The 14,287-nt window shown below is 47.7% G+C and overlaps 1 pseudogene; it reads left to right on the forward strand.

Moving 5' to 3' along the window:
* Nucleotides 1-888: 888 nt before the first annotated feature.
* LOC143535591 (protein FAR-RED ELONGATED HYPOCOTYL 3 pseudogene) lies at nt 889-1,934 on the forward strand (annotated as a pseudogene).
* The last annotated feature ends 12,353 nt before the right edge of the window (nt 1,935-14,287 follow it).

Here is a 14,287-nt window from a genome sequence, read left to right on the forward strand (position 1 = left end):
TTGTAACCTAATACCACTATTCGTGAAGTGATGGTTTTGTTAGTCAAGCCGTGGTTTGAAACCACGGTTTGATGTTTTTTTTATTATTTTGTAATAAAGATAAGTATATAAGTTCACGGGTTTTCTTACCTTTTTATCTTCATGAATAGTATATATTCCTATCTATTTTGTATTTAAGTGATTATGTGAGCTTTCTTACCTTTTATCTACACGGATTGTTTGAAGACATTGTAAATGTGTGATAATTTGAGAATACAACTTAGATAACATTTGTTTTTAATAGTTTTTTATCTTAATTATGTGCTTATACTCTATTTATAGGGTTCATTTGATAGATCTAAATTATTAAAATGATAACACGCTAAAAAGTTATTGACATTACATCACCTTACAAAAGAACTGCAATATGAAAAACTTATCAACCAGCACATGTAAACATAATTGAACTGAGAAGAGTTATAATAAAAAAAATTCAAACATTAGAAATAATATTATTTCTCGGCATTTAAAAATATTAAAAAGTTCAAACCGTGGTTTCAAACCACGGCTTGATTAATAAGCAAAACCATCACCTCTCCCTAGGTGGTATTCGGTTATTATTTTATGCAATCCGTGGTTTTAAACCACGGCTTGTCTTGTTTTAATCAAAATATTGTTTTATATAATTCACATCTGATACACTCTAAAAAATATATACCCAAACCGTGGTTTCAAACCACGGTTACCTCTTAAAAGCATACCATTTGTGAAACAACTTTAAAAATACCTCTTAAAAGCATACCATTTGTGAAACAACTTTAACAAAGACACTATTTTTGAAAATTTTTCAAAGCAAAGGCTCACCATTGAATTTTTATTTGTTAAATTTCGACTTCTTTTGTAGGTAATATGGCGTTAGCAGCAGGCGAAGTGAATATGTTATGCAGTTTTTTCACACAGATGCAGATTGTTCATCCGCATTTCGTTTATGGGATAGACCTACTGTTGAAAAACATAATATGGGTTGATCCAAAAGCCAGATATAATTATGTCAATTTTTGTGATGTTGTATCGTTAGATACTACTTATATTGTAAACAGTTATCGAATGCCACTTGCTCTTTTTATTGGGGTGAATCAACATTATCAGTTCATGCTGCTCGGGTGTGCTTTGCTTTCTGACGACAGTATGTCTGCTTATTCCTGTGCTATGCAGGTGTGGCTAAATGCGATGGGTGGCGGGCCCCCAAAGTTGTTATTACTGATAAAGATGAGAATTTGGAAACTGCTGTTGCGCGAGTGTTCCCGTCTTCAAAACACTGTTTTTCTTTATGGAGTATTGTTGACAGGATATCTGAAGCTTCAAAGCCAGGTGATTTTACGGAAAAGTTTGAAAAATGCGTTTATGGATCGTTTACCGATGAGCAATTTGATAAAAGATGGTTTGAAATGGAGGATAGGCCCGGGCTTAGAGATTCTGATTGGATGAAGTCATTATACAAAACCCGTAAGCAGTGGGCCCCGGTTTACATGAGGGATGTTTGTTTGGCAGGAATGTCGACTCTTCAACGGTCCGAGAGTGTAAACTGTTTCTTTGACAAATATGTACTTGAGGTAACGAGCGTGCACGAATTTGTTAAACAATATGAATCTATTCTTCAAGATCAATATGAAGAGGAAGCGAAAGGGGATTCTGATACACGGAATAAACCGCCTACCTTAAAATCACCATCGCCGTTTGAAAAACACATGTCGGGTGTATACACGCATGCGGTTTTCACGAAATTTCAAACTGAGGTTTTGGGTTCCTCTGCTTGTATGCCTAAAAAGGAGGCGCAAATGGATGGGATCATTGCATATAGAGTTTCTGATTCTGTAAAGAATTTGGATTTCAACGTTTGTTATAATGAATCAAGTTCTGAAGCACCGTGCAGTTGGGGGGACTTGAAGAGGTAGGTCCCAGCAGAGACCAGTTGGTCCCGCAAGACTCACCTTCAACAGGGTTGTCTGCGCAAAGGCCATCTGCTCCCGCAGGACCCACCATGCTCATAGAATCTTACGCGCAGTACGCAAGCTGTACACGCAGGGAAAGCCTCCCAATGGTGAAGTACCCCGCCTGTTCCCGCAGTTGCGGATACAAGCCATCAGGGAAGGCTACCCGCAGACAGCAGGGCTACACGTACAAGACTAGCTACTTCAGCAGTCACATGAAGGCATGAGCAAGGCGGGAACAATCCCGCCCAAATGAGCCAGTCTGATTCTGAAAGATCTTTTGTACCATACCTACCAAGGTATGGATAGGACAGACGATCTGACCAGAACAGCCCATGAGCCAATCACAGGGTGACAGCTCACCGACAACAGTGCGAGGAGGAGCACCCTCTAGTACTGTTTGTCACTATTAGCCGCTGCCTACTCACCAACCCTCACTGTGGAGCAGGCGCAGCCTACAGTTGGTGGAATAGTATTACTGTTGGCCGTAACCTATTCACCAACCAGCATGGCCTGCGTACAATCCACAGTCAGTGGGACGTGCATGGTCTACAGTTGGTGGAATAGTGCAGCCGACTTTATTACTGTTGGCTGTAACCTACCCACCAACCAGTATGGCCTGTGCGTAATCCACTGTTGGTTGAACAGGAATACTATTCAGCCGGCTGTACCTTCTAGAAAACCTACCTTCGGCTATAAATACTCCAATATCTTGGAATGGTAAGATCATCTACTATCTCGTATAACTTACTTGATAATTGCTCTAATAGTATTCATATACTTTTATATTCGAAGAGCAATATAGACTGATTCTCACGCCGGAGGGTGGTCACAAGGAGGAACCCCCCCCTTCTCAGTGACGAGCTTACGGTGTCTGTTTTGCAGGTTCCCTAAAGTACAACTTACTCTGCTGGACCTAACCTTCGTGGGAAACATTATCTAGCCCCCAGATTATCCATAATCTGCCCGGGGTCACTTAGTGTTTCTTCATTGGCGCCATCCGTGCATAAAGCTAGAACTACATCTTTCTCCAGTTTTTCAAAACTTCCAAGATGACTAGAGAAATTCCGGTAACCACAACCCCAGCCACTGGGGTTAACACCGGCAACACAATGTTTACAAACACTACCCCAGCCACCCAAGCTGGGGCAAGTGAAATACATTTTACGAACACTACCCCAGTCACTCATGTAGGGGCAAGTGGAGTAAATATTCCACTGGGATTCACTGATGCCCAGCTGGAAAAACGACCTCGAGCCCCTCGCCAAACACTTGATCAAGTGAAGGCATGGGCCGAGGCACGTCAAAGAGAATTTCAGGCTGAGTTGGACGAACGCTTGCGTTCAGTCCAACAAGCTGAGGAATTCGGTAGTACTCGCCAGCACCTCAACATGAGTAGTGAGCACGAGTACTCAGACGGCGAGGGGGAAGACTCCGACACCGACGCGAACCCTCGCCATAGGGCGAAAGGGAAGCGTAAGGAAACGGATCCCCAGCCAAAAAGGAACTTTGGGGAAGCATTCCAACCAGTCACGGAAAAAAGCTCTCGCGACTTCTCCAAGGCCTTTAGACCTACTGCTACAAACGCAGGAAGGTCAAAATTTGCAAGGGACATTGCAGAAGCAATCGCCCCGAGGAGTGCCAAACAAATGTCCAACGTTGGCACATACGATGGTCTATCCGACCCAGATGACCATCTGAACAGGTTCATTGCGGGGGCAACCGTCAGTAACTGGACGGAACCCACGTGGTGCTACATGTTCCAGATGACTCTGGTAGGAGCAGCCAGAGCATGGTTCGACCGTTTACCGGTCCACCACATTTATGACTGGGCAGACTTCCAGAACAAGTTCAGTCAACAGTTTAGTCAACAGAGGAAACACACTGAGGAGCAGTGGACGATCCTCAACTGTGTCAGAGAAGAGGATGAATCCTTACTAGACTTCATCACCCGCTTCAACTCCAAGAAGGTGAGTCTGGGCAACATCAGTGAAGACCTCGTTCGCGCCGCTTTCATTCAGGGCGCTGAATACCCAGAACTCATCCGCACTCTGACGGGTAAAGACGGTATGCCATCCACGTGGGATGCCATAATGACGGCAGCCAAGCGCTTTGCCGAAACAGAGAAACAGCTGGGAAGAGATCTCCCCCACAATACAAACCTCTACACGCAGAGGACAAGGGAGAATAATGTAAGAACCGCCCGGCTAAACAAAAAGAGGCGGCAAGGTATTTGGCAGTCAAGGATAAACTTTGACGCCCCCTCAAGCTCTCGCCCTCTGGTTGGCGGAAGGGACAAAACGCACCCTTTGAACCGAAAAAACCGCTGGACGCCACTCACCAAGAGCGTCACGGAGATATTTGCCACGGAAAAACTGCCATGGCCAAAAGCTCCAGTGATCCGACAGAAACCCAATGCGGATCAAAGCAAGTCTTGTGACTTCCATGGGACAAAGGGCCATAGCACTGAGGAGTGCACATCCTTGAGGGACATCGTCGAGACATTCGTCAAGGATGGGAGGCTCGCACACCTCGTGGCATCTATCAAGAAGGGAGGAAGGAACGACAACAGGTACAGGGGTAACGGACGGAAGCCCGTCGACATTAGCATCAACATGGTCCATGGTAAGGTCAGAGGAAGAAAGAGACCAATGACCGAATCATGCGCATGGAAGGAAGCAGAAGTGCGCTTCCCGCGAGTGCCGGGAGGCCCAAACAAAGAAGGCCCCATTGTCATTAAAAGCCAGCTGGGGCACTACATCACCTCCCGCACCCTCGTTGACAATGGCGCATCGTCGACAGTGATGTACAGGCAGTTCTTCGACAAGCTCGATGATGAAGACAAGGAACGCCTGGAGACGGTCTACGCTTCAATGGAAGGGTTTGACGGCAGCATGAACACTCCCTTGGGCATCCTATCTTTCCCCGTCACTCTCACTGATGGGAATTATTCACGCACGGAGGATGTGGATTTTGTTGTGATGAAAAAACCACATCATACGTATGACATCCTATTCGGGAGAGACGGGATGGCAAGATTCAACGCTGTGGTATCCTCAGTCCACGGCATGATGGGATGGCCAACAACTGAAGGCGTAGCGATGATCACGGGCATTCCCCAGGTATGCATCGCATCTGTCTCCTCTAAACCCAAACCGAAGATGGCCAAACAAACCATCACTGAGCCTGAACAGTGGGCATTCAATGGGAAATATCCCGATCAGGCCGTTACCATTGGCCCGACAATTGTTGATCCAACACGCACCTTACTCAAGCGCTTACTGCAGCGAAACGCAGACATCTTCGCGTGGACACCAGCCGACATGACTGGTGTACCCCGGGGAAAGGCAGAGCATAAGCTCAAATGCGATCCGGCCGTAACGCCGATCGTACAAAAGCGCAGAGTAATGGGGCCCGAGCAAACCAACGCGTGCAGAACCCAAGTCAAGGAACTCCTTGATGCGGGCATCGTGCGCGTTAGCAAATATCAAACATGGGTTGCAAATCCCGTAATGGTACCGAAGAATAACAAACAATGGCGCATGTGCATAGATTTCAAAGATTTGAATAAAGCATGCCCCAAAGATTGTTATCCGTTGCCAGAAATTGATCTCAAGGTGGATTCGGTGGCACCATTTCGCCTTAAATGCTTCTTGGATGCGTATAAGGGGTACCATCAAATCCACATGGCTGTGGATGACCAGGACAAAACCGCCTTTCGGACGCCCGATGGCACATTTTGTTATAAAATGATGCCGTTCGGACTTAAGAACGCGGGGTCCACGTACCAACGACTAATGGACAAAGAGTTTCACGCCCAAATTGGGAGAAACTTGGAAGTCTATATGGATGATTTGGTCATCAAAAGCCCCGAGCCAGAGACGATGTTGAAAGACATTGAGGAAACTTTCAACACGCTCAGAAAGATAAACATGAAGCTCAACCCGAGCAAGTGTTCATTTGGGGTGGAAGAAGGGAAGTTCTTAGGGGTCATTATTACTAAAGATGGCTTCAGAGCGAACCCTGAAAAGGTCGAAGCCATTGTCAAAATGGAATCACCTACCACCATAAAACAGGCTCAAACACTTAATGGACGACTAGTCGCGCTTAACCGCTTTTTGGCAAATCATGCGGATAGGTCGTTCCCTTTTGTGTCAACACTAAGAAATTGTTTAAAGAAAACGCACTTCCGCTGGACACCAGAAGCGGAAGCAGCTTTCCAGGAGATTCGATCACGCCTGATCGAACTCCCAACACTCACAGCACCACAAGCGGGAGAGGAGTTGATCCTATACCTCTCCGCAACAGATAGAGCAACCGGGGCAGTCCTGCTTGTAGAACGAAAAGGCATCCAGATGCCAATCTATTATGTTAGCCGCGTGCTGGCAGACGCGGAAACCCGGTACTCTACCCTGGAAAAACTGGTCTTGGCACTTATACACGCTTCACGCAGGTTGAGACGATATTTCCAGGGTCACCCAATCACTATTCTCACCAACTTCAAACTCTCAAATGTTCTAGGCAAACCCGAGTTATCGGGACGCCTAGCCAAATGGGCAATTGAATTGGGAGAATATGCGATTCAATACAAGCCGAGACCAGCCATTAAAGGCCAGGTCCTGGCTGATTTTATTGCTGAAGTCCCCGCTGCGCGGGAGAAAGAGTGCCAGGAGGAGGTTCAACCCTCCCCAGCACACGAAATCGATGAGGTCTGGCGACTCTATACTGATGGAGCAGCTAATAACGAGGGTTCAGGCGCAGGGTTAAAATTAACAAACCCAGCAGGCCAGGAATATACTTATGCTATTCGGCTGGATTTCCCAAGTACGAATAACGAAGCTGAATATGAAGCATTCCTGGCCGGATTGAGGATTGCGCGTAAAATGGGTGTAAAAAATTTGGAAGCCCATGTAGATTCCATGCTAGTGGCAAACCAAATAAACGGGACGTACACGGCTGTAAATGACACAATGGCCCTGTACCTTGCCCAGGCCAAAGCCATCATGCGCGATTTTAATGATTGTAAAGTGATACATGTCAAGCGCAGCGAAAACAAATCTGCGGATGCGTTAAGCAAGCTTGCATCACTGGCCTTCACCCACTTGGGTAAGGACATCCGCGTGGAACTCCTCGAAACACCATCAGTCCCGCACAAGGAAATTTGTGTCATCCAAACCGGTACAGAAACATGGATGACCCCAATAATAAAATACCTTGAAGCAGGAACGTTACCAGAGTCGAAGTCACAGGCAAGAAAACTACGCTGTAAAGCACTGAATTATCAGCTGGTCAATGACACCCTTTACAGACGTAACTTTCTTGGCCCATTGTTAAGATGCGTGGACAACCAAGATGCTGACTACCTCCTAAGGGAGGTTCACGAAGGCATCTGTGGAGTACACGCAGGCCCCCGCGCTGTGGTAGCCAAGCTAAACAACGCGGGATACTTCTGGCCGGGTATGCATATGGACGCGTTGGCATACATCAGAAAATGCAGATCTTGTCAGCTTTACGCACCCAACACGCATCGCCCGAAAAATGAACTTGTTCCTGTCACTTCCTCATGGCCATTTCAGAAGTGGGCCATTGACGTGACAGGCCCATTTCCAACAGCAGCTGGGAATGTTCAGTTCCTAGTGGTGGCCATTGACTACTTCACCAAATGGATAGAAGCGAAACCTTTAGCCCAAACAACCGCAAAGCATATCAAAAAATTTATTTGGGAATTTATTATTTGCCGTTTTGGACTTCCACAGAATTTGGTAAGCGACAATGGCACCAACTTTGCTGACAAGAAGCTACAGCAGTGGCTGAAAGAACTTCAAATCACCCACACCTTTACCTCAGTGGCACACCCGCAAGGTAACGGTGAGGTAGAAAGAGCAAACAAGAGCATCGTCGAAGGCATCAAGAAAAGACTCTTGGAACACAGATCCGGCTGGGTGGACGAGCTTCCGCACGTCCTTTGGGCAAACAGAACGCTGAAGAAGACCAGTACGGGAGAAACCCCGTTCAGTCTCACTTATGGCACTGAAGCCATGATCCCAGTCGAAATCGGTTTACCCTCACCAAGGGTCTTAATCCAACCAGAAGACAATGATGCGGAAAGACGGTTAGACCTTATGCTAACCGAAGAGCGCAGAGACTTAGCCGCCGTGCGTGAAGAAAACTACAAACGACAAATGCAAAAGTACTACAACACGCGGGTAAAACTCTGCAACTTCAAGGAAGGAGACTACATACTGCGTAACAACGAGGCTTCGAACCAACAACGCCCAGGAAAGTTGGCCCCGATTTGGGAAGGGCCATACATCATCAAAGAAGTTCTGGGAAAGGGCGCGTACCGGCTCGAAAGGCTCGATGGCACTCCCATCCCTAGAACATGGAATGGAGCTCAATTACGCAAATGTTATATGTAGATCAATTCCAACTTGTAAAGAAAAGGCCTAGAGCCACTTCTAATGGAAATGATTCTCCTTTCACGATGTATTGATAGCTTGTAACCTATGAACTTCCCTTACGGGAAGAAGTAGTTGCGTGTGGAAGGCGGCAATACCCGCATAAACACAACGCCAAAATGTTAAAGTTCCTAAGGAAAACCTACACGCAGGTCAGATGTAGGTAAAGTTTAGCCATCCTTGGAAGTGCAAGTGACGGTCTTACCCGCACAATCACGAACAAGGAAGCCAAACTTAACTTACCGTCTACCACGTTATAAGGTTAACTTATGAACACTAAAAAAAAAAAAAAAAAGGACAAGAAAAACCTACACGCAGGTCAGATATAGGTCTAAAGTTAAAGCCATCCTAGTAAGTGCAAGTGACGGTTACACCCGCACAATCACGAAAGAGGGAGCGAAAACTTTAGTCCATTATCAACCACGTTCAAAGGTTTAACTTAATGCCTTAGAAATTTTGAAAAACCTACACGCAGGTCAGATAAAGGGTAAAGATTAGCCATCCTACCAAGTGCAAGTGACGGTTTTGCCCGCACAATCACGAAGGAGGAGGCGAAACTTTAACCCATTATCAACCACGTTCAAAGGTTCTTATTCTAAGCACTTGGGAAATTGCTAATTTAAACTGAGTATGCAAGTCATAAGTTTATAAAGCAAAGAACCCAAGGAAATAACAATCTTATACGCAAAGAGATTAATATTTCACAATCAATTACAAGGGCTGGGTAACTACCCGCCTAAAAGAAATCTATACAAAGCTAAGTCTATCCTAGCAGCGGGAAGGGATCTTCAGGATCAGGCTTCAGGGCCACCTCCGCTTGGGCCAGCACCATCAGAGCGCGGCTGCCCAAGGAAAGCCTTAAGGATGTTTAGCCCATCATCAGCAGCAGCGACTTCATTCACCTTCTCCACCACTGGATGCGGGAAGGCAGCATACTGATTCACAGCTTGGTCATAAGCAGCTTCAGTATTAACATTGAATAAAGGGAAGTTGGAGGGCGGAAAGCCTCTCTCAGCAAACCCTAGACCAAGCAGGAAGCCAGTCTTCTGCCCATCCTCATGAGAAGCGTTGAGGGCTGCGCTCATTGCATCGTCGTAAGAGGTCTCTGAGAGGACCTGACGCACAACCTACAAAAGAATACTTAGAACATTTTCTAATTACAAGCAGAAAGCGTAAAGAAAAAGAGGATACCTGAGGCAACGCTTCTCGAAGCAACCATTGGAGGGTAGCTTGACTTTCTTTACAAGCACGTTCGGCTCCGCTTTTATCAAGGTTGGCAAGTTGAACTTCCTTGGCGGCAGCTTCTTCGACGCTTTTGAGTTTCCTTTCAGTACGGTCAAGCACCCCCCTCTGGTCAAGGATCTCCTGCAGCTTCTTGGCATCTTCCATTGCCAAGGCGTCATGAGCATGCTGAAGAGCCTTTAATTTGCATTTAAGCTGCTCATTCTCTTCGCGAAGTGGCTCAGCAACAGCTTCAGCCTTGGCAGCCCTCTCAGTTGAGTTTCGCGCAGTCTCCTTGGCCAGCCGAAGCTGTTCATTCACAGCTTGGGCAGCCTTGGAGCGGGCCTCGAGTCGCGCCTGGACTTCAACCTCAAGGGCCTTGAATGCCTTCTCCTTCTCGGCTGCGGCAGCGGCCAACTGCCGGTTCTCCTCCCGAAGAGCCCGCGCTTCAGATATATCTTTGGCGCGAGCTGCTTTTAACTTGTCGTTTTCACGACAAAGCAGCTCGACGCGGGGCTGCGTTCGGGCCTGGAGAACCCGAAGCTCATTGGTTAGCCTACCCTCTTGGTAGCTAGCCATGGCTTCCCCCAACGCACCATGAGGAGCAGCGTGGCGAGCCCAGTCCACGCACTCCACAGGGGTGCGAAGGGTTGTTCCTCGGCGTATGTTCCATCTTGGAACATACACTTCATTGGAATCCGACACTGCAAAAGAAACAAAGGCAGTTAGGAAAAGATGATAAAAATATGTAAAGGAAAAATAACCCTACGTACCTGTAGGGTCAATAACAGGCCGATAGCCGCCAAACCCATCACCTGAACCTAAAGGAAATCCATCCAACAGGTCAGGCAGACGGGAAGGTGGCATAGATCGGCGGGAAGCCTGGCGCATACCTGAAGGTCCGGCCGTCGGTGCCGGTGGCGCAGGTATAGTGGCAGCCGCTGTGGTAGCCATGGTTGGCGCCACCTCCTCAGCAACAGTAACCGCCGGCTCCGTGAAAGATGCGGTAAAAATTGCACTCACGGCCGGCGGAGACACCTTCTCAGCTGGAACAGCCTCAGGAAGGCTGGAACCAGCGGAAGCAGGCGTAGACGCCTGGGTCGATGCCTCGGGAAGGCTGACCGAGCCTACCGTCATTGGCGGGGGAATACTTGCTCCAACTCCACCCTGGAATGCGTCAACATCCACACCTACACAAGCAAAAGTGTTAGAAAAATTTATTTTAAACAAATCTAGACAAGAATTATGGGGGTACTTACGGGGTTTCTTGAGCTTGAACGCACGGACGAGCGGGGGCGAACCCGATGGAGCCGGCCTCTTGCCACCAGTAACCGTCGTTGCCGCTGCCTCCTCGGAGGTGACACCTGCAGCCTCCGGAGCGGTGGTCTCTTCACCACCGGGCTTCCCCGCCACCTCTGCATTATCTGACTCCGAGTCAGATAGGACTACCGGGTCGGCCGTAGAGGCCACCTTCTCCTTGCCCTTCGCGACGGCAGCCTTTCTCTTCCGCACCAGTGGAGGACCTTCTGCGGATTCCTCAGAAGAAGAAATGTCATGAACTCCAGCAGCAGGCACAGCTTTGAGAGGTTCAGGGTGGAAGATAGGCTTACCTGGCCGACGGTGGCTCAGGATCTCTTGGCCTGGCGGGTAAACCTCCACAAACCGACCCGCAGTCTGCTCGAGGATGGGCAACTCGTTCTCGTCCAGAGCACGAGTACCCATCCGCGCAGGACCATCTTCCTCCCGCGGATTCAGGAGCGACTGAAGATCGTTACCCTCTGAAATCAACAAAAAAGTTAGAAAAAATCGTAGTCAGTAAAAAAGAAACAAGACATACCATAAGGGGTAGAGTTCGAACCATATTCAAGGACGATCGGAACCTTATCCGCATTCGCCGCCTTCCACACCCGGCTCATCCCCAGCATCACCATCGCCGACTCCGGAAAACGAAAAACCGGGGACTGGACCCGGGATATCTTCGAAAACCATTCCGCCTCCTCGTAGTTAAGGGCGGGAAGGTTCGGAAGCGCCTGGCCATTCTTAAACTTCATGGCGATGGGGACGGCGCGAGCGGATATGAAGAAGAACTCTCTTCTCCATGAGCGAAGACTCCGCTCGGTGGTACAAATCTTTAAACCCTTTATACGGGTTGTAAGAGTGTACCACCCCTGGATGCACCTCCAAGTGTAGAAGGTCATCAGACGGTCAACAAAGGGCTCAAGGCCCAGTATCCGGCACACCCACTCAAAGTGCCGGACCTTGGCAATGGCCATGGGGTGCACCTCTGTCAGGTGCACACCGTGCCTCTCCAGGACACGGTACACAAACTTTGTCAACGGAAACCTAAGGTTTCCGTAGACAAAGAATGCAGCATAAACCCCGATCTTGCCACTAGGGGCATCGTACACAGTATGGTGGGGTTCAGGAAACTCAGGCTCGAGAGACTCGAGCATGAACTTCCTGACGATATACTGGTACAGATCGACAGGAAGAGAACACTGGCATTCGCCAGCAGTCTTCTGATCATCAGTATCATGAGAAGACATGGTGGAAAAAAGAAAAAGATTTCAGAGTAAGGCTTTACTGAACAGAAAAATTTGCCGGAAATTACTTGAGAAGAAGAAGAAAGGTGAAAGTGTGAATTACAGATAACTCTCTTCCCCTTTATATAGTAATCGCAATTAATGCGGTGAATTTAATGCGGAGGAGAGAGAAATCAAAGGTGCAATGAAACTATGACACGTGGCAAAAAGCAGGCTGGCAACAGCTGTTGAAAGGACGTGTGCCAGTAATTTCGCGGCCACGCGCCAGAAAAATCACGCCCACGCGCCTGAAAAAGCGACTGGAATGACCATGTTCTGTCACGTCACCATAACTTCCTGCACGTCCTGACAGTCAGAAGAAACTGACGCGCGACGTTTCAGAGGTTTGGACTGTTCTTATCTTTTCACCAACTCTTCGAATTTCAAAATTCAAAATTCGAAAATATTAAAAAGTAAGCGGGAAAATCCCCCCTTACCTTGGCAAACAAGTAACCGTAAGACGGATGCGGGTACAGTGTTAAGGCGAAACCCTTCACACACCTAGCACCCGCAGGGAATTGAAGCCAAGAAAACCTTGGCAAACAAGTAACCATAAGACGGATGCGGGTACAGTGTTAAGGCGAAACCCTTCACATACCTAGCACCCGCAGGGAATTGAAGCCAAATATTCCTCGGCAACCAAGTAACTATAAGACGGGTGCGGGTACAGTGTAAAGGCAAAATCCTTCACATACCTAGCACCCGCAGGGAATTAACGCCAGGAATACCTTGGAAGTAAAGTAACCGTAAGACGAGCGCAGGTACAGTGTTAAGGCAAAACCCTTCACATACCTAGCGCTCCGCTGGGAATTGAAACCAAGAAGGATCTTCTGGGCAATGCTTGCGGAAACGGAAATAACATCCCCGCATAGCGGGAGCGTCGAGAACTACGTTGTTTGAAGCTCCAAGATGGAATTGGTGGTCTTAACATAATTGATCACTATGTTCGAAACTACCAAAACCTCATGGAAAATACATACAACTGGGACTCAATGCTCCTGACTTGCGAGGAGGTTACAGACCTACCCGCATCATACCCAAAGACCAAGCAGGAAACTCGGGCATTTCTGCAAGTGACAAGGACTTCCCATGGAAAACCTTACAAAACCCTTTTCAAAACCCTTTGCTTAAGTCCAAAAGTTCACCTCACTTTATTAAACACGCATGAGAAGAACATTGGACTGGGGGGACTTGAAGAGGTAGGTCCCAGCAGAGACCAGTTGGTCCCGCAAGACTCACCTTCAACAGGGTTGTCTGCGCAAAGGCCATCTGCTCCCGCAGGACCCACCATGCTCATAGAATCTTACGCGCAGTACGCAAGCTGTACACGCAGGGAAAGCCTCCCAATGGTGAAGTACCCCGCCTGTTCCCGCAGTTGCGGATACAAGCCATCAGGGAAGGCTACCCGCAGACAGCAGGGCTACACGTACAAGACTAGCTACTTCAGCAGTCACATGAAGGCATGAGCAAGGCGGGAACAATCCCGCCCAAATGAGCCAGTCTGATTCTGAAAGATCTTTTGTACCATACCTACCAAGGTATGGATAGGACAGACGATCTGACCAGAACAGCCCATGAGCCAATCACAGGGTGACAGCTCACCGACAACAGTGCGAGGAGGAGCACCCTCTAGTACTGTTTGTCACTATTAGCCGCTGCCTACTCACCAACCCTCACTGTGGAGCAGGCGCAGCCTACAGTTGGTGGAATAGTATTACTGTTGGCCGTAACCTATTCACCAACCAGCATGGCCTGCGTACAATCCACAGTCAGTGGGACGTGCATGGTCTACAGTTGGTGGAATAGTGCAGCCGACTTTATTACTGTTGGCTGTAACCTACCCACCAACCAGTATGGCCTGTGCGTAATCCACTGTTGGTTGAACAGGAATACTATTCAGCCGGCTGTACCTTCTAGAAAACCTACCTTCGGCTATAAATACTCCAATATCTTGGAATGGTAAGATCATCTACTATCTCGTATAACTTACTTGATAATTGCTCTAATAGTATTCATATACTTTTATATTCGAAGAGCAATATAGACTGATTCTCAC

This window comes from Bidens hawaiensis, unplaced genomic scaffold, assembly GCF_021521415.1.
Source record: "Bidens hawaiensis isolate Kalapana, Puna unplaced genomic scaffold, B.hawaiensis_p1.1 tig00010569_1, whole genome shotgun sequence".
Taxonomy (NCBI): Eukaryota; Viridiplantae; Streptophyta; class Magnoliopsida; order Asterales; family Asteraceae; genus Bidens; species Bidens hawaiensis.